Below are 18,886 nucleotides of genomic sequence, written 5' to 3' on the forward strand. Positions count from 1 at the left end.
TACTCAGATAAATGTGCTCCCTCTTCTTCGAACCAGTTGCTACTACGGTGTGGGAGCAAGCCTCGAGAGGTAAAAAGTGCTGTCTATGCTGCTTGGGCCACACCAAATGGAGACAGTTGCTCAGGTGTTGACCCCAAAATGGAGAACTGTGTGCAGTAACTTCTGTGGGCAATTAATGTAAATGGGTTTGAAGCTCTCAAGGTGCCTAAAAAAAGAACCATTGTCTAAGTATGCCATATGTTTTTAAATAATCTGTTTTAAAGCCCAATTACAACAGTTTTTAAACCAAAATGTGGTGAAATTAGGCGAAGTCTAGTCTTGCATTTCCAGATCTTCCTCAACAGGGCTGCACAGGAGGGTCTGGCTAGTTTGCACAACATTCTGGGATGGGAGGAAAACGTAATCTGGTTTATTGGCATTTTTTTTTAAACCAATCACAATTGTCTTAGGTGGCATTAAGGACCCATTAATGATGCCTTTGCAAAATAGCCTCAGGAAGGAACTACTATTGGTACATATGTGTGTTGAAAAGTTGTTTTAGTCGTGTAGGAGAAATTTCAGATTCAACAGTCTAGCGTAGCTAGCTGTCTGGATTTACCCTGCAGAGATCTGAGGCGCAGTTAACCATAGTCCTTAAATCAACCAGAGTTTAGAATGTCAACACAAGCAAAGCGGAAGGTGAGGAACATCCAGCTGATCTTCCAGCAGCACCCGGATCCCATAAATGAATCAACGTCGATATCGACTAGGTGAACTCAGACGAGCAAATTTGTGCTGTTTCCTAACAGCAAGCTAACAGTGCCATCCATTGATGGAACAAAGTCCAAAATGGAAGAAGCTAAGATAGCCCGTTAGCTGTGTTGCTGTTATTTACCCCTCCTGGAGTATAAAGTGCTCTGCAAAAGTGAAAATATTTACAGATGGTTATGAGACAGGATGGGATGGTACAAAACATCTTTTAAACAAATTGTGAACTTATTGTCAGCAACTGAGCTAACAAGATGGTTAGCTTAAAGGCGGATTTATGCTTCTGCGGGGCCTTTTACGCAGAGCTTTCGGCGTAGCCTATGTAAGTGGCCAGAGGTTTAAACTTGTGCGCTGGTGTCTGCGTCGTTCTAGCGTAGCTCTTCAGGAGAATAGCAGGGCCGGCATGTGTGCGTGGGGAGTTTGTGGTAGAGCGAATGAGAGAGTGATCGGGATTTACTTCTGAGCGAGTACCGACTAGAGGCATAGTGTAAAAAAACAAAGTGTCTACCCTGTGCTTTCTGACCATGGTGGGAAATCTGTTGCAGGAAAAGTTAACCCTGCTTGATTTCATGTTGTTCATGGAGAAGGAGAACCCGGAAAAGAGTAGGAAGAAATGCAACGCTACCAAGCCACGGCCAAGCGGACCAATCACAGTTGTTGCGGTCTGCGTCCCCGCAACGTGTAGTTATATTTTTTGAGAGGTGCACGTCAGGCTACAGCGTATGGTCCATATCTCTACGTACCTACCTACGGTGTCGATTTAATGCAGGAGAATAAATTTGACTTATCTCTTAACATTAATGGAAATCCTAAGAACAAGGGAGGGAGTAGAAAGAAGGTTGGAGAGCTCTTGTGATCATGGTTGTAACTGACTAGTGCTATCATGTTCCCGCCTTGCTAGCGAGAAAGTGGTTAGCTTGCCAGCTACAGTAGTTCCTACTAGGGCTGCACAATATATTTTCTTTTTATCGTCCTTGCAATACCAACTGGCGCAGTAAAGACATCGCGAAAGGCTGCGACATATCGCGAAAGGCTCAACATATCGCGAAAGACACTCAAAGACTTTTTGTCAGTTGAAAAAAAATATCAGTATAAAACTGCACTTTAAAATGTAGCTGTCATTCTTTTTCAGTGCTATATTCAATTCAATGTTCAATTTGTTCAATTAAAGATTGTTAGAAATTATTTCCTTTCATTTGTTTTAAATTCAACAAGCAATTTGTTGTGTTCTAGCAGAATACTGAAAGCAGCAGAACTGAGAACACTTTAATATCTATTTATTTATCGCAAGTAATATCGTTATTGCGATTCAACAACGTTATCGTATATTTTCCTCATATTGTGAAGCCCTACTCCCTACGTCAAGAGGCCGCATGGATGAACTTTACTGTGTGACCTTCTGGTGTGACTGGGCCTTTGCAAAATAAATTTACTAAGTTTCTTCGGGACGCCTGGTTAGCTCACCTGGTAGAGCGCGCGGCCATATATAGGGGTTTACTCCTCGACGCAGCGGCCGCAGGTTTTATTCCAACCTGTGGCCCTTTGCTGCCTGTCATTCCCCATCTATCTCGCCTTTTATGACTTCAACTGTCCTATAAAATAAAGGTCTAAAATGCCCCAAAAACAAAACTTTCTTCAACACGTTACCCTTACATTAATTTTTTTTTTTTATCAACAAAGAAATGCTTAAGTCTAGCGCCTTCTCCTCAATAATAAAAAGTAATTAGATATTCTTTTTCTGTTAAAATCTGTTAAGTATTTAATTTTCTTATAATCTTGACGTGATATTACTCAGGGGTCCACAACCTTTAACTATGAGAGCTACAGTACTTGAAAATTAAATGAATATGTCAAGAGCTTCTCTTTTGCCCTCTTGATTCTAGTGGAGACATACTTGATGGCATTATATATTCACCTACATCTCTCTCATCTCTGCTCTTCTCTTGATAAAAAGAGAAATAGCAGCCGAGGGAAGGTCATTATTCATTTACAACTTTTGCTAATGAACAAATAAACTTTTAATCTGTGTATAACTTCTCGTATGAAGATGAAACGTGTTTATTTAACTTTAAAGTGTGATCACATAAACTTAAATTCACACAACATGCTGCTACTCTCTTCCCTTACTCCTAAATGAAAAAAGAGTGTAATAAGCTGGGAGTCATAATGAATGGTGAATGGTTTTAGATGAATGAAATGTGATAGAAATGTATCACATTGTTACCCTTAGTATATGTGTGTGTGTATATATGTCAATTTCCAGAGAGAAAAAAACAGGTGTTCGGAGTCTCTTTCCTGATCCCTGCAACTGATAAAATAAAAGACACTAAATCCTGTATTGATATAGTTTCTTTTGAGTGAAGCTTTGCCTCTGTACAATGCAATCATCTATGACGTTTTGTGCTAACATAACATAACATATTGGGCGTATTCTGTCTGGCGTGTTTTGTCTGGCATAATTTTATGGTAAACAGGAGGATTTTAATGTTGACATTCACTGGGAAGGCGAGGTTAGAGTCCTCAGTCCAGGACTTTGCTAGAGACGCAGCCTGCAGACCTAGAATATGTATTGGCAAATTAGTGGCTACAAGTGGAGTCCAGAATGCATGCTGAATCTAATTCACTACTTATACACTAGTTTGGTTTCATGGGTGTCTTTGCTGTAAGAGAATATGGACTCCATCATCCTGGAGAGGGTTCGGAGGAAAACAACGTGCCTGTACTGTAAATGCCTCCACATGCAACTCAACCACATTCGTCTTGCCTTTCTCTTTTTTTTTCTATCTGTATCTCTTTAACTTTTGGGTTGGGTGTGGAGTATGGTATGGGGGAAACAGTGATATATATATATATATATATATATATATATATATATATATATATATATATATATATATATATATATATATATATATATATAGACACGTCTGGAATCTCATTTGGCATGAGCCTGGACTAAAGAATAGAAAAGTATGCAGGTGGCTTTGTTGTGTGTGTGTGGGTGGTTGTGGGGGTGGGTGGGGTAAATTGTAAAGTGTAAGAGTTTTTTTTTTTGTCTTTTAGAATGGCAGAGCCATAGCAGCAGCTCTCATAAGAGGGTTGTATATGTGGCAGCATAATGGGGTCACAGTAGATGTGCACAGTAGACAGGCAGGGGCTCTAATTCACAGGCTGAGAGATGGAATGTGCAAGACGGTAGCTGGAGCAGGCCGCAGAAGGGTCTGAATAATGAATTCTCTCTCTCCGACCTGTCTGCTTTGTGCCCCCCCCCCCTACACAAAACTCAACTTGGATATTAAAAGATGTCCTAGGCCCTGCAGTGTCCCAGGCAGCATGGTACAGGGACAGTGTATAGGGGAGGTGTGCAGAAGTGGAAAGGGGACAAGCAGATGAAGACTGTCAAAATTATATGATAAACCAAGTATTTCTGCTTGCCAAATGCAGCGAGTTCTGATTTGTGCAATTATGGTAGTGTTTTCCCAGATGGGGAATGACAGGATGTTTGTAGAGGACAACATGTGGGAAGAAACTCCTGAGAATAGGCTGGACGCAGGCCTGAGAGAGACGGAAAACAACCTGCTGTATCTACCAGCTGAGTCAGTACGTTGACAAACTCTGCTCCCCTTCTTTCTAGTGACAACCGAGGAGTATTACTAAGCAGATTAGACACAGAAACACTGTTCCCCAACCTTGAGTTTTTACTTGAGGCGGATCTGTTCAACAGTTCTCCCTGCATGAGCACAAAAATGATACTGCTGCTCAGCGCCGAGCCTGCTGCACTTTATTAGAAACGTGAGCACCAGATTTGTGTCAGGAGGTGACAGAGCCATGGCAAATGTATTTGTTAAGTGGGCATGAATTAATAATTCGGCACCCGATTCGTAGCATAAAAACAAATTAGGTCTCGAAAGCAAACATACTGAGGCACGTTATTTTAATTAAAGTGTTTGCCTAACGATATGAACATCCACGGGTCCCGCAGCCCGCAGGTTCTATGGAGTCTGTTTAAAGAGAAGATATGAACAACCGTTGGCTCCTGCTGTTTCATCATCCTGTTTCATGAGAACTTAGATCATTGCTGCATGAACAGTATCTGTAAGTACAAGTGTGTACGTTTGTGTTTGTGGGTGGTAAGTAGGGGCAAGGTGGATAACATCATTAGTCTACCAGCCAGGATCACTCGGTAGAGCATGGCTGGCGTCCTACATTATTAACTGACATTGAGACACTAGTGGAGGTTTGGTGTATACAGGAGAGACAATACATCGCTTCCCGCATTGCGCTACGTGGTGAATAGAGGCAACACAATCTTGATTACCTATTCAAAGCATGGCCAACCGAGACGCTGCCGAGACATCTGATACAGACATGGTGGCTTTTGAGTAAACAGTGGTCCTCCGTTCAGCTGGCTTGCATGTTTGGTCTTTTTTCCTCTCCTTGTTTTTGTCATCTTGTTCTTCTTTTGTTTTGACATACCAGCACCCCCTGTAGATGGTGCATAGCCATGGTACGTGTAAGTGCTCTTCTTCTCTGACAGAACAATTTAAACTGAGATGACAAATGAAAGGCCAAATGATTCCAGAACGGCACGACAGAAAGTGTTGTTAATGAAAGTCCCTTGTTGAGAAAATGGGGTTTCACAGGAACCTCCGTGGCAACGAAACCTTTCAATGATTATGCAATGCCTCAGTAAGCCAAGCTTATTTAGCATACAAACAGGAGGACAGCTTCTTTTTTTTGGAACAACTTGCTGCTGCACTTGATGAGGGCGCACGTTTTGTGGAAGTTGTAAACTCTACAAATGTGCCGTAGCCTTTTTAAGTTTTAAAGACGCAGGGTAATGTGGATTTGTTGCTTCATCCATGCGCTCATGAGAGGTGAGCACAGAGTTGTCTATGGAGTATATTACCAGCTACTTAAAACGAGAACTGTAATTAAAAGGATGACAGCTTTATTAACGCATGCAGAGGAGTGGGGTACTTGGATCAGCGGAGAGCAGCTGATTTACATTCTTGTATGCATGTGTGTAACTCACCCTGGTTTTTAAAATATGATGCACTAGAACTGTTTTCCCAGGACACATCGTCAGTAGCTGTCAACAATAAGGGTGTCACGATTTAGATTTTAAATCGAAATCGATCGAAATTAAGTCACAATCTTGAATATCGAATAAAAAAATGGAATCGTCGATACTGCCACGCAAAAACACACGTGTTGAAGAGCTGCGAGTCAGTCAACCTCCTCTAACTTAGCTAGAGCCAGTCAAAAGATAGCATGGCAACTGCAGATGCTGGAGACCCATCGACAGAACTTGAGCACCCTCCTCTTTCACTGAAGTGTGTGAAAGTGTGGAAGTATTTGGGATTTCCAGTGAGTTAAGCCGGTTTGCAAGCTCTGCTATGTGCGTGTACCATATTCTGTGTGTTTACCATTGCACATTAGCTTAGCAGCTAGTGGATATTCCTCCTGCTTATAGCTTTATCCCAGCAAAACCGCACGGTTGAATTTCAGCCTGCATGCACGTTTTGTAGCCTAAACAGAGCAGCTTATATTGGTTATATTAGAGAGAGCAACAAGTTAACGAACTGCCCGAGTCGCCCTCTTTGCTATCGGTCTGCTCAGCTGCTGTGCTGGTTCGATGGTGTTTTAAGCCCCCAACTAAGCCTACACCGCAGTGCTGCGACTGTCGTCTTCAACAATAACCATTGCCTAATCCTAGTGCCTTCCAGGCAGTGCTGCCTGGAAGACAACGTTGGGGGCTTTAACACCAAACTCCATGTGCTGCGAAGAGTCTGCCCTCAGGATTGTCGGTAAACTTTTTTTTTCTTTTTACTTTATTGAAAATTGTCAAGTTTCCAATTGACTAAAGACATGTTATTGTTACATTATGTTGTTAATAAATGTTTTAAATTTGACAATGTAATGTGGTACATTGCGAACAAAGGTCAGCTATTACATTACATACAAGTCTAGTCTAAAAATGCCATAGCAACCTGTGCTTAAAAAAAAAGAAGGAAAAACCGAGAATCGAACCGTGACCTTAGAATCGAAAATGTAATCGAATCGAGTATTTGGAGAATCGTGACACCCCTAGTCAACAACTGTAATAGTATTTTCTGCCGGTCTTCAAAAAGCATTTTCTCGTTTATGGGATTGATAGTTATTTGCAGTTAGTGGGTGACCAGCCATATATTATTATTATTATTATTATTATTATTATGCTGGTGCTTGAAAAAAGTGTTATGGAGTGACCGAAACCGCTTCTTGTTTAAGAAGAGAGTTTATTCTTTCCTAGACACTTACTGTGTGCGGCTATCTCCCCACTGAGACATTTCTTTTAGCATAACTTTACAATGCAAAGCAAAACTCAAAATGTAGTTTTCCCTTCAACGACAACGAGCTTGATCCATGTTTGTCAGTGTGAAATCTGATTTGCGGTGACCAAATAACAAACTGAGATAAGATAGTATTGTAATTGTCTTGTGCTGCCATTCAGGGCAGATTGAGGGTGAAGAACATACACCCACACACTTGAGGAATTAATTATGGCTGTTATGGTTTTGCATGCAAGGTGACATTAGGTTTTCAGGTACTGACTATTCTGACAACATTGCAACTGTGAAAAAGTTCGGTGCACAAGAACTAAACCTAAAAAAAAGTAATCCATTCGTCTTTATCTACACTGGCAGCGAGTAACATTAACTTGGCTTGTAAAACACTTAACAGCTAGGATCAATAGATGCAATTAAACAAGGTTAGCCCCAGTTTTCAAGGGTAGTGTCTTATTCTCTCCATCATCACATCTTTGTGAGATTGCGAGACGCAGAACCGAACACAAACAGGAGTCTGACAGCTACTTTTGAGTTCCCTCCTCTCATTAATGTCTAAATTGTATAGCTGATGGGCTGGAATGTGTGGAGCTTGGCAGGGCCCTGCTCTTTGGGACTCACCAGCATCACTTGGCCAGATGGCGGGAGGAAGCAGCTGTGACTAAGGGATATACAGAGGAACCAGATAGCTAGCTACAGCCACAGCTTTGTGGCAATGACACAACCTTAAGATGGAGGTTGAAAGGAAAGTAAGTAAAATGGAAAGCGATAAGAGAGTGTGCCCTTTAGCTCCATTATGTTACCTACACCTTTAGGTGACAAGCTGCTGTTCCCTGGCCTGATGCAAAACTGGCCGTCCCTCCCATCCCATCCCACACAGACACAGTGCCAAGCTTCAATCACTCGCCTTCTCTTTCCTCCTATTTCATTCAGGTCTTCAGAGCCCCCGAACCAATTCCACTAACGTCCTCTCAAAAACTACCTTAACTAACTTCCTCTGATATCTCCAAGCACCAAAAATATAGTCCAGGAAAACTTTAGGCTCTTTCCTTATCCCAGTTGATGTGCTGTTTGGCAGGAGGGATGCATACGAATGAGCAGTTAGCAGCGTTTGGTGTCCAACTGGGGGGCCTAGCTTGAGAAATGAGCTGGCATTTGCAGATAGGCAGGCACAGACTGATGGAGTCACTCTGAGGGGTTCTAAAGGGAAATTCTCATTGCTTTTCTTGGGGGGTAAATCATGCTGCATGGTAAAGGGGCGAGAGCATTGAGGCACAAGGCAGCCACCTGAGCCTGGTACTTCTGCTGAGCACGATATTGGCATGGGCCAAGATCTCTGGGCTGGCATGTGATTTTGTTATCTATTGCCCTCACTTTACTTCTCACTTGACTTTGGATCATATTGAAGCTGCATAATATTTTTTTTTGCCTGTAGATTTTGTGAATTCTCCTCAAACATATCCTAAGGTTTTTTCTTTGACTCAAAGATGAGATCCATTTGCATCTATTACTGCTAAACCGAAGGCGAAACCGAATTAAGCCACATGTCGTCCAATGTTTTCCCAGCTCCCTCAACAACACATACTACTCTTATTTTATCCCTTTTCTTTTTTCGAGGGGCACAGCAGATGTTCCCACCAAAATATTGGAAGTTCTTTGGGGGCCTTTTAGGACGACAGCGCAAGTTGTTCTGCTTGAAAAGCAGCCATTTCTAATTAAGCATGGATTCCAAATAAACGGTGTAAACAGAAAAGGCTCCAAATGGCTGTCATTAGGGGCTCATGTCAGAGCACACAGGTTAGGTCCCCACTCTCATTAAAGCAAGGTCTGTTCTCCACACACACAGAAACAAAACCGGATCCTAGAGTACATGTGCCTTTTGTGTTTGTGTCAGCATCTATACATGCATTGATGTGTGTGTGTGTGTGTTTCATGTTTAGTTGCTTGTGTGTATATGTGCCTGCCTGAGAGAACAGGCTGAATCTCATTTACAGTCCAAGGGGTCACTTATTGACTGAATCAACCCCCCTGCCAGGGCCCAGACGGAATGGAAGCTTTACAAGATTACTGTTATATATAGCAGCGGTAATGGGAACCTCTGGAGATTCTGGTGTTGCAGATTTGTGCCCTGCTACCCAGATTTGAGCAGAAGTGCCTAACATTCTGCACACAGCCTCTCTCCACTGGGAAACTCCTGATGCATTACAGCTGCAACGGATCAATCAATCTACCTACACGAGCTCTCCACCTGCTGCCTGCCAGGACAATGATTCCTCAGAGGACTGTGTCTGGGGCTGCACTGTTTGAGCTTATCCACCTCCACCACCAGTTGGAGAAATCACTGGCTGAATGGCGACATTTCTACTACATTCTCCTGTCCCTTCTGTGCAAACATTCAGGGTCTAAATCCAATCGTGCAACAGATTGTTGCTCTCCAGCACGACGCTAGTCACGTCAGTTTAAGGCAAAGGAGCTAAGGATCGAAGGAGGTGGGAGAAAGGAGGTCCGCATTAGAACATGCGGCGCCGCCACACTCGTTTTGATTAATGGACCTCTCCCTGCATCTGAGTGACAAATTATCAGAAGGCTGGATGGCTCGTTCGTCACTGTCAGCCGAGGCTTGCTAGTATGGCGTCTCCAGTCCATCAGCTGGCCGCGCTACCATTCTCACCCTTATCGCTCCCACCTGGTCCTGGAGATTTTCAGGAGAAGAAGAGACTGGAGGACGAGGCAAAAGGCACAAGATAGCGCAACTGAGACGCTGTGTTTCGGTGACTGAGCGACTGCTCAGTCACACGGTCCTGGCAGTGAGAACAGAAATGGACGCCGCACTTATCCTGTGATTTACTGTATGTTTACTCAGATAGCCTTGTAGGTAAATGCCTGCAAGCAGGAACGTTCATCCACCAAACCATTATCACATGATTGAAGTTAATTTAGAGGGAGGAAAGAGAGGGGACGATAACCGTCTTTGTGTTGAACAATTAATTGGCAGATAGCAGAATTTAGTTTTGTATCTCAGCCCAAGGCTCTGCCTGGCCTCTAATTAAGCAGGTAGAGAGCACTTCGCAATGGGAATCTTATCTTTGCTTTTGCCAGATGACAAATATAGTGTTCAGAAGCATAAACACTAATTAATTACCAAGAGCGCACTTTACTGTGAGGAGGCTCCTCTACCGGTGCCTGTTGTGATGGGCATTACAGAGATACAGATGGACACACAAGCTACACACAAATACACACACAGACACCTTCAAATAAGCAAAACTCTCATTTCCATTTTTACGGTCTGTCTCCTTTCTCTTGTTCGCTTTCTCTTTCTGGCTCATGCACCCACTCCCACTTGGACACGGAAGGGAAGGTAAAGAAATTGTTTTTCAAGCGAGGTACCATCCTTTGACACAGACAGCAAACCAAGCTGAGCTGGTGATGGATGGGAAGTGGACAGCTGTCGACAGGCAGGAGGACGGCGGGGCCACAAGTGCCCGGCGGAGGCACACCTAATTCCCAGGTCTTATTTTGTCAATAAACAGCAGCCAGTGGCACTCAATTAGAGGCCTTTATTGACTATGCTGCCTGGCCTGTGTCAGATGTCCGCTGATGACACTGACACACTCTCCGAGATTACAGAAAATAGAAAAATCTAGGGATTAGGAGAGATAAAACGTGGCAAGTGAGGACTAACAGAGGCCTTAAAAAAACATTTTTCTCAGGTTTTTCTCAAGTGCTCAGGTTATTATGTCTTGTTGGGCCCAGCTGAATGTGAACTGAAGCAGAATGTAAAAAATGAGATATGACAATGTGTTGGCAGTAATTGGCAGGTTTCACTTTGTTTTCTTCCATGTTTATTCTTGCTACTAGACAAGATAAGAGGGATATCGCTTTCTTGAGAGTGAACAAATCCTCCAACTAGTGTTTGTTTATTTTCGGTCGGCTTTCCTGCAGTATGTTGTCTTTTATTTCACTTCAAACACCACTGCATCATCTGTTTTTTTTCTCCTGGAGAGGCGGAAACAAACAGAAGCACCGGCATCTTTCCAAAGTAATTGGTTTAGAGTTATTGAAGTGATTGCATTTGTCTTGACACAGTGATGGTTATCTATTTTTTTAAGCTTATATTTACTTTTAAAGAATCTAAAAGAAAAAGGATATCTTTTATACTATACAAGACTATAAAAGAGAATATTGATGATTATTATTACCAAAAGAAAGTAAACCCTGTTTTGAAACCTTGCTATTTTGCAAAACTGGCTTGTTGCTGATGAGGTTGACATTTCAAGTTTACTTCCCATAAAAAATATCTGAAATAACTTGGGAGTTTTCTGTATAAGGCTGACCGTTTTATGGGCATGTGATTAACCTTGGCAGGGCTCTGGACTATGGCTAGATGTTAACAGGATGTTGGCTTTAGAATTTTTTTTTTTAGTTTAAGGTTAAAGGTGCACTATGAGTTCCTGCATGATGTTACTTCTGTTGACGTTCCAAGTAAATTTAAAACAAGACGGCGTAAGCTCACCCCTCCCTCCATGTTTCCGTAACTGTCATGACTAACTGACTAATGCTACGTTTACACGTGGCCAGCTATTTTCATAAACGGACATTTCAACCTCTCCGTTTTCAAAAATAACATCGTGCACAGCTGTCAGTTTTCAGAAAAGTGTTTGTTTACATGTACCCGTGTATATTAGGGGTGGTATGGTTCACAAAATCCACGCTTCGGTTCGTATCACGGTTTTAGGGTCACAGTTTTCGGTTCTGTACGGTTCTTGTTATTTTTTCTTTTAATCTTTAACACTCCAGAAATATACTTCAGCATATGATATATAGCTAAAATTAACATATTGAATGCATGTTGCACAATACATGCACACAGTGGCAGTTCTATCTATTGTTTTATTTCCACTGTCATCATAGGTAACATGAAATCCAAAATGTTCCCACACACCAGACTATATACGACGCTGGGGCATCCTCCAACTCCGGGCAGCCTTCCTCATCTCTCCCACTTGACATGTTTGCATGTGACGTGACCTGCAGCAGCAGCAGCACTCCACACTCCACTTGAGGAGTGGTCGGCTCGGCGCCTCTCAAAATCTGACGAAAATCTTTTAAACTGACCTTTGTCGATCAAAAAATCAGACAGATTCAGCAACTGTATGGCCTATTTCGCGCTTAAAATGTTGTCAGAAACACGTTTCGGTGAACTATTTTCGTAAAATATGAGTTCGTATCATGGATGTATTAAGAGACCGGATCGTATTCAGAACGAGACGCCATTAGAGTCTGTTTTGAAATTCGGGAGCAGCAAGAACCACGGGACGCGTTCGTCCAATCAACTGCCATGTGTTGCGTTCATCACGCTCATCCCCCTCGTCGTTTCCAGTAAGTGTTTTAACATAGGTGTCGAAAGTGGGCACTACGGCAGTAAGTGGTTAGTGCACATTAACAGTGTACTGACGAACCGTGCGACGCACACATGCTCCGAATCAAACGGTTCGGATGTTTTTGTTTTTTTATGAACCGTACCACCCCTAGTGTATATATGCCGTCAAAGCCGTCAAGAGCATGCCAAACCTGTAGGTGGCAGTGTAACAAGAAGCTCAAGCCCACGTTAGCCAATCAGAATCCCGAAAATAGCAACTGCAGCAACAAATCACTTCCTCTTTCTCTCTCTCGGCTGCCTAAACCTCCGTTTGTCTCAGTTTACATGCAAACGTGCAAACAAAGTTTTCCGAAATCTCCACTCTGGCCGGAGGTTTTAGAAAGACTCGTTTTTAGAGGCAAATTCTCCGTTTGCGTATAAGCGAATGGCACAAACGAACGGAAATGTCTCACTTTTTCAAAATAACCATGTACGTGTAAACAGGGCATAACTGTCACTAACCCACACCCCCTCCCCCAACCATCTTGTCAGTGATTGGCTGGAACGTGTTTGTTGTATTTTGGTGCCTATCCTGTGCCTGTAGTGTTTGTTTGACGTGTATGACCCCTGTGTTGTCTCCCGAGACCAGGCTTTTTCACAGTGTATTCAGGGGGCTAGCGGATCAAGGACAGATGCCTACGATTTGAGACAAAAAGAAATCACGCTGAAACCATGCAGGAACGCATAGTGCACCTGTAAGCAGTGTATATTCCCAAGTACACTTTCAGTTAACTAAATCACTACAAACTGATTCATGCTGAGGTGAAGCTGGAGCTTTTAAGGGAACCTACTGTCACAGGGCCGTAACAGTTGCCCGGTTAATAATCTCAGAGTTTTGATCCTGCTCTTTGATTTACTTTATGCAATAACTCTGTCAAAATGCCCCCACCAATAGAATGCTAGGTGTGGCTTTAAACAATTAAAGTACCACTGCCACCTTACATTGTTATTGGTCGGGAAAACTTTCATCTAGCATATTCGCTATATTTCTTAGAGCGTTCCTTACGGGTGGTTACTCTGCCTTTGATGTGGTTTATCCAGTCCTGTTTTACTTTACTTTCTTGTTTTTTACACGGTTGATATATATATATACACTACCGGTCAAAAGTTTGGGGTCGCTTAGAAATTTCCATTCCACTCCATTATAGACAGAATACAAGCTGAGATCAGTTGCATTGTTTTTTTAATCAGGGCAGCAGTTTTCAGATTTACGTAATTGCAAAAGGGTTCTCGACTGTTGTAGAAAGAAGTGGCTGGTCTTTAATGCAATATCTACATTGCCCATTATCAGCAACCATTCATCCAATGTTCCAAAGGCACATTCTGTTTACCAATCTAATATCATTTTAAAAGGCTAACTGAGAAAACATTGGAGAACCCTTTTAAAATTATGTAAGCACATAATGTAATCTAAAAACTGCTGCCCTGGTTAAAAAACAATGCAACTGATCTCTATTCCGTCTTTAATGGAGTGGAATGGAAATTTCTAAGTGACCCCAAACTTTTGACCGTGTGTGTGTGTGTGTGTGTGTGTGTGTGTGTGTGTATATAGTACATCATGCAATATTAGCTCCATCTAATAGCCTTGTACCTATTGCTGATGGATGATATTCCCGCATAAAATGTCATGTTTGCAGTGGAGTAGTGAGCCAACCTTTTTGTACTGATCCTGGTTAATGTGCTATGGAGAGCTATTATTAGCCATCTATCACAATAACTCAGGGTGTCTGCAGGGTTTTAAAAAGTATTAAAAGGTAGTAAATCAAATTAGTAAAAATGAAGGCCATTAAAAGGTATTAAAAGGTATTAATCGCCATTTTACGAGGTATTAATTTTTTTAATAATTTTTTTGCAAACTATGAGTTGTCCATTTGTTTTATTATGTCTATTTAAGTTGATCTTGTAAAGTTTGTGTGATATTATATCCTATCCCGCATCGGGTGATAGCCTATCTTAGCCTGACAAGCCAGACCCACATCAAGATGTTGGGTCTGGGAACACACCAATGGCAGGGTTCAATCCGAGGGGCGGGATAAACGGTTGTCTTTCAAATTCTCTCTGCACGCTACAACAAAGCAGAGCAACGAAGAAGATAGCGGAGCTAGTTGATAGCATAGATGTATTAAGGAAACGGTTTATAAATTAAACTTTTGCCGTATCCGGTCGGCAAAACTCCGAACACATCTTCCTTTTTTAAGAATGACTTCAGTGCCGTTCTTTGTTCTTTTCTCAAAGAAAAGCTTAACTCCAAGTCTTCCAGAGTCACAGCCAATTCCAAAGACCGCTGTTAGCCAGCAGTAGCTCTTTTCTTTGTTTTCAAGTTGTTTGTATCCCACAATGATGAACAGAGATCCTGAGTGGTGCATCACACAGATGAAGAATATAGTGCAAACATTCCTCCATGGCAAGCAGTTGGCAGTTGGCATCTCAACTGGTAAGAAAATATTGTATAGAGACAGTAGAAGTGGATAGGTTATTCAGATTGATTAAGGACATGTGTTAGCGGTCTCAGTGTGCAAGGTGGTTTTGTGCAGTCTGTTAACAGTGTGGAAGTGTCATTGCTTTTACCGAAATAATTTATTTTAACAAGTTCTGAAAAAATATACAATGTACTCATAGCTCTCTATGTAGATGCTGTGATGGTTGACAGTGTTTCCTCTAGAATTGTTTTCAGCAGCGGGGGTGGGGGTGTTGAACGTCAAAAAATAACGTTACCTGAAAACAGCGTGTAGATTCTTTTTAGCATCTCACATCACACTTTCAGTCACTATGACCACTACTACTACGGTCAGAAACATTGATTGTGCCAAAATATGAACAATAACACAACAATAGCTGTCAATGGGCTTATCTGCTAATGTTAGCTACCGACCGTTACCTTAAAACCATCCAGCAAATAGACGGTGCCGTTACCTGAAATCTGTAATTTAACGTCACCGCTCATTTTACACACAGGTTAACAACAAAACAAAACGCTGAGTGAACATTACTAGCTATGTTTTTCATGTTGGTTTTGAGCGGTATGCACCCCTTGTGGGCAATGAGATCACAGGTTCACTTAGTTTCAAATGGTTATAATGGCATCACAAGTTCAAACAGTGAATGTCTGTCTGTATGTATGTCTGTTTTCTTGTATTTCACTTGCCTCATGGAATATTTTCTGTGTGTACTCATTTGGGTGTCTGTACATACAGAAGAAGGTTCACTTAGTTTTAAGTGGTTATAATGGCATCAGTGAATGCTTGCTTCTTTGAACTGCTTTAATTTATAATTTTATTTCATCTATTAATGTTATTCTAAATGTGAAATAAATACAAGATGGGTTATGGTTGCAAGATGTTTCCAAAGTCAGCGAGTCTCAATCTGTACTGTTGACTTTCCCTATCTGCATTGTTCAATTGGCCTAGAGGGTGTAGTTTTATAAATCTCAAACTCTGTTTAATGGTTAGAAACGTGTTGCCGTATAAACCTGCAACTCAATGGCGTGTAGGTTTTAAAAAATATTGAGAAGGTATTAAAAATGGTATTAAAAGGTATTGAATTTACCTCCAGGATGTCTGTATATACCCTGTAACTGTTAACCTACTTGCTTTGATATATAAAAGTTAACCTTTTGGATGCAGCTGCCGCTACGGTTTTGTAAGCACGATAAGCTACCTGGCAATTAAATGCATTAACAATGCAATCCCATGCAAAAGCACCACAAATTGGGGTGACCTCTAGCTCACCCAGTAAGAGCATTCGCCCCTTGTAGGCTGAGTCCTGCAGCGGCGAAGGTTCGAATCCGACCTGCTGCCCTTTGCTGCGTGTCATCCCCCATCTCTCTCCCCCTTCCATGTCTATCCACTTTCAAAATAAAGGGAAAAGCCCCAAAAAATAATCTTAAAAAAAAAAAAAAAGCACCACAAATTAAAACTCGGGTGAGCTGAATTACCTCTGGTGTGTGGTACTGTATTAGGCCCCCCCTGTATTCCAAGATCACACAACGCCGTGCAAAACCCCCACATTTAATAACAGGGCATCACATGTGTATTACTTTTTGATTATTAGTATTAAAAAAGCATTAATCACGGTGGATGATATCAAAGAGATAAAACATGATGAGGTGTCCCAAAATAATGGATGCTGCAGAGACGGAGCCACTCTGCTTCATCATTCCCTCCACTGAGTTCATTATTTCTTTGTGTCCGGACTCGGGACATTGCACTTCTTGTGCACTTTTAATAGCAACTTCAGCTTCTTTTCTCTAGTTTCATTAGTGTTTTTTGTTTTAATCACTTACTGACTTTAATTAAAAAGTTAACCACTAAAATTGTGGAAAGCATGAGCATTGCTGCTGCAGAGACTTGAAGTATACAGTATTGTTTTAAACAATAATTAAAGCTATGGTAGACAATTTGTTTCTGGTGTTGTTGGGCAAAAACAATCCATAATCTTTCACCATATAGTAATTCAAGTGGTCTGACAACTGACTTCTGCACCTCCTCTTGGCTCGGTTTTGTGGCTTTAGAAAATCTAGCTTGAGACGGGAGACTCTGGCCAATCACAGGTCATTTCATAGAGACATAGGGCGTTCCTATTGGCTGTTGTGCGCATGGATATGCCCGTGCGACAAGAGAGGGGAGAGGGAGAGCTGCAGAAAGAGGTCTCACTTCACTTTTTTTTTTTGTGCTTTTTACTAGGGCTGAACGATTTGGGGGAAAAAAATCTTGTTGCCATTTTTCTGCCTGATATTGCGATTACGATTCGTTACGCAAAAGTTTAGCAAAAGTTCAATATTCAGTGTGTAACAGATAAAACATGTCATGCAGCATTATAACGTGAGACACTCAAAACTGCGCTATATACCTATGCAAGGATGAGAACATAGATATGAATTGCCAGCAAGTGTTTTTCTTTTAATAAACATGTATCATTGAACAGTCAAACAGAACATTTATCACAAAAGCTAAAGTTATGACACAAAAACAATTCCAAAAAAAAAGTCAGTACTTTCTTGTAAACTGAAATTCCTGATATGCCTTAGTTCAATAGCAGCATCTAAAATACATATTGTACCTTCTACGATCATGTTAAATAAAGTAATTAAATTTTTTATTGGAAGTCCACTGAAGGGACATTTCTGTAAACAATCTGAGAGATGTAACATTATTCCAAAAACATTAATATAATAATAAAAATAGGAATACAAAAACGTTAAACCAAATGTTACACCAAACATTTGATTGATTGCAGTCTTTACAATTAGCTAATCACGTTCTTTCAAATCTCCATTTCAATTTGAAAACGATTAATCGTTGAGCCCTACTTTTTACCCTCTGCATCTTTGAATCGTTGACTGTAACTAGTGTATACTGATAAGATTTATATGATTTCAAAAAACATATTAGTATATTTCTGTTGTAGTTTATCAAAGAATTTTCCACAAAACAGGAATACAATGTGGTGAAACATTTTACACATATTGCACTAAAATACTGCATGTTAAGGAAACTTCTATTATTTTGGAATAATATTGTCACGACTGGCCAGTGAAGCACGAAAACACCCCACTACACAGTATCACGATAACGTCACACAGACCTTGACAATTTTGAAGACTCTTTCTTTAAAAAAAAAACAAAAAACGATTCAGATGTTCTTCAGGGAACTCCACAGGGATCTAGTTGCTTCCATGATCTAATTATGATCATTAGCGCACAGCGCGATGCTGAGCTGCACCTACACTGACACACAACAGATGGTTATGCTCTGGTGCCAAAGCTGGGCAGTGGTTCTTCATCCCAGCAGGTAGCCTCTCAACCAGCCTCTGACTCGCCTGTCTGACACATGAAACGCAGAAATACAATAACGTGGTGACCTTACTCGATGGTTAATAACGTGGCAGTTTAAAGAAAAATCTTACACCAAATAGTTTTAACACTACAACACCCTTTGTAGCAATTTCTATTTTGTTAATTGCAATATAAAAACTGTGTTGTCTTTTTAAAACAGTTATGTTAGGAATAAAACCACGCACTCAGAGATGTCTTATGTCTCTAGTCACCTGTAAAGCTTGTCGAATTTGGATTATTATTAAAGCTGCATTGTTTTTGGCCACTTAGGGGAAGATCTCCACAACAAGCTGAAATAACTCTATCGTCTATCAGGCTGACATTACACACAGAAAAAGTCAAATACTTTTAGCTCTATTTTACTCTCCACCAACTCTCCAAGTATCTATCCAGCTGCTAGATGCTTGAATGTTTCACTAACTTTGTCTGCTTTTTGGTTCTGGCCAGGTGGCATACAGTGTTTACTGCAGCTTCTGTAGTCCAAAACGTTCTGTAGAGCTGGTTGAACTTCTCTGTGGGTTTGCCACTATGTGAGACCCCTTTTTACAATAAGT

Source organism: Sander lucioperca, chromosome 22 (assembly GCF_008315115.2).
Source record: "Sander lucioperca isolate FBNREF2018 chromosome 22, SLUC_FBN_1.2, whole genome shotgun sequence".
In the NCBI taxonomy this organism is placed as follows: Eukaryota; Metazoa; Chordata; class Actinopteri; order Perciformes; family Percidae; genus Sander; species Sander lucioperca.